Below are 2,249 nucleotides of genomic sequence, written 5' to 3'. Positions count from 1 at the left end.
GGAAAGTCTAACCTTGTCTGTGGTATTCCGAGTAGGATTCCGGTAATGAGTGACTGTGACGTGCTTCAAACTTGCAAGTGCTGGGCGTTAGTGACAGACGCAAACGAATCAAGGGATTCTATTCCAATAGGAGCGGGAACCAACCAGTGATTAGCCGTGCTGTGACAGAGCGCGTGAGCGTAGTTTTCACTGCGAGGATGGGATGTAGCCATCAACCATGGGTGATGCCTCCAGACGATTAGCCATGCGAGTGACAGCCGCAGAGGATCATTTTCCCGAGAGGATTGAAAGTAGCCACCGCTGATGGTGATGCCCTACATACAGCTTGCCATGGAAAGGAGTAAGAAGGATTGAAGGAAGAGTGAGTAGTGAAGTAGAGTTTCAAGAGGATCACAGCATCTCCATACACCTATCTGAAATTCTCACTATTGATCTACATAAGTATTTCTATCTCTTTTTATTTTCCAATTATTATTAATTTTCGAAAACCATAAACAAATTTAATCTGCCTAACTGAGATTTACAAGGTGACCATAGCTTGCTTCATACCAACAATCTCTGTGGGATCGACCCTTACTCACGTAAGGTATTACTTGGATGACCCAGTACACTTGCTGGTTAAGTTGAACGGAGTTGTGAAATATGGTATTGGCATCATGTTTTTGGCGCCATTACCAGGAAATGAAAAGCAATGAATTTTGCAAAATGGAATAACAATTGAATCACAATTTCGTCCACCAAGTTTTTGGCGCCGTTGCCGGGGATTGTTCGAGTATGGACAACTGACGGTTCATCTTGTTGCTCATATTAGGTAATTTTCTTTTCAAAAACTTTTTCAAAAATTTTTCTTTTCTTTTTCATTTTTTTAAAAAAAATATTTTCGAACTTCTTGGCATTCATATTTTCCATGCATTAAAGATTTCTAAGTTTGGTGTCTTGCATGTTTTCTTTGCATTAAAAATTTTTCAAAATTATGTTCTTGATGTTCATCATGATCTTCAAAGTGTTCTTGGTGTTCATCTTGACATTCATAGCATTCTTGCATACATTCATTGTTTTGATCTAAAAATTTCATGCATTGAGTATTTTTGTTGTTTTTCTCTCTCATAATAAAAAAAAATAAATAAAAAAAAATATCTTTTCCTTATTTCCCTCCAAATTTTCGAAATTTTGGGTTGACTTGGTCAAAAATTTTTAAAAAATTAGTTGTTTCTTTCAAGTCAAGTCAAAATTTCAATTTTAAAATCTTATCTTTTCAAAATCTTTTTCAAAAAGTCAAGTCAAAATTTCAATTTTAAAAATCTTATCTTTTCAAAATCTTTTTCAAAAATTATATCTTTTTCATTTTTTCTATTTTTCGAAAATTCCAAAAATCTTTTTCAAAATATTTTTCAAAATCTTTTTCCTATCTTTACATCTAATTTTCGAAAATTAGCTAACAATTAATGTGATTGGTTCAAAAATTTAAAGTTTGTTACTTTCTTGTTATGAAAGGTTCAATCTTTAAGTTCTAGAATCTTATCTCGTAGTTTCTTGTTAGTTAAGTAATTTTAAAAATTAAATCTTTTTCAAAATATCTTTTTCTTAAAAATCTTATCTTTTTATCTTATCTTTTTTTCAAAATTTTATCTTTTTCAAAATTCGATTTCAAAATATCTTATCTAACTTCTTTTCTTCTTATCTTTTTAAAATTTGATTTCAAATCTTTTTCAATCAACTAACTAACTTTTTGTTTGTTTCTTATCTTTTTCAAAACCACCTAACTACTTTTCCCTCTCTAATTTTTTTTTCAAAACCACCTAACTACTTTTCCCCCCCTAATTTTCGAAAATATCTCACCCCTTTTTCAAAAATTCTTTTTAATTAATTAAGTGTTTCATGTTTTAATTTTAATACCTTTTAATTTTCAAAAAAATACTAACCCCTTTTTCAAAAATTATTTTCGAAATATCCCTTCTCTTTTCTTCTTTTATTTAATTATTTAATTACTAACACTTCTCTTCACCTCTCTTCATCTAAAATTCTGAATTCTTCTTCATTCTTCTATCCCCTTCTTCTTCTACTAACATAAAGGAATCTCTATACTGTGACATAGAGGATTCCTCTTCCTTTTCTTGTTTTCTTCTCTTTCATATGAGCAGGAACAGGAAAAAGGCACTCTTGTTGAAATTGATCCAGAACCTGAAAGGACTCTGAAGAAAAAATTAAGAGAAGCTAAATTACAACAATCCAGAAACAACCTTTCAGAA

The sequence above is a fragment of the Arachis duranensis genome, chromosome 7 (genome assembly GCF_000817695.3).
Source record: "Arachis duranensis cultivar V14167 chromosome 7, aradu.V14167.gnm2.J7QH, whole genome shotgun sequence".
In the NCBI taxonomy this organism is placed as follows: domain Eukaryota; kingdom Viridiplantae; phylum Streptophyta; class Magnoliopsida; order Fabales; family Fabaceae; genus Arachis; species Arachis duranensis.
Note: the sequence above shows the minus strand (reverse complement) of the source record.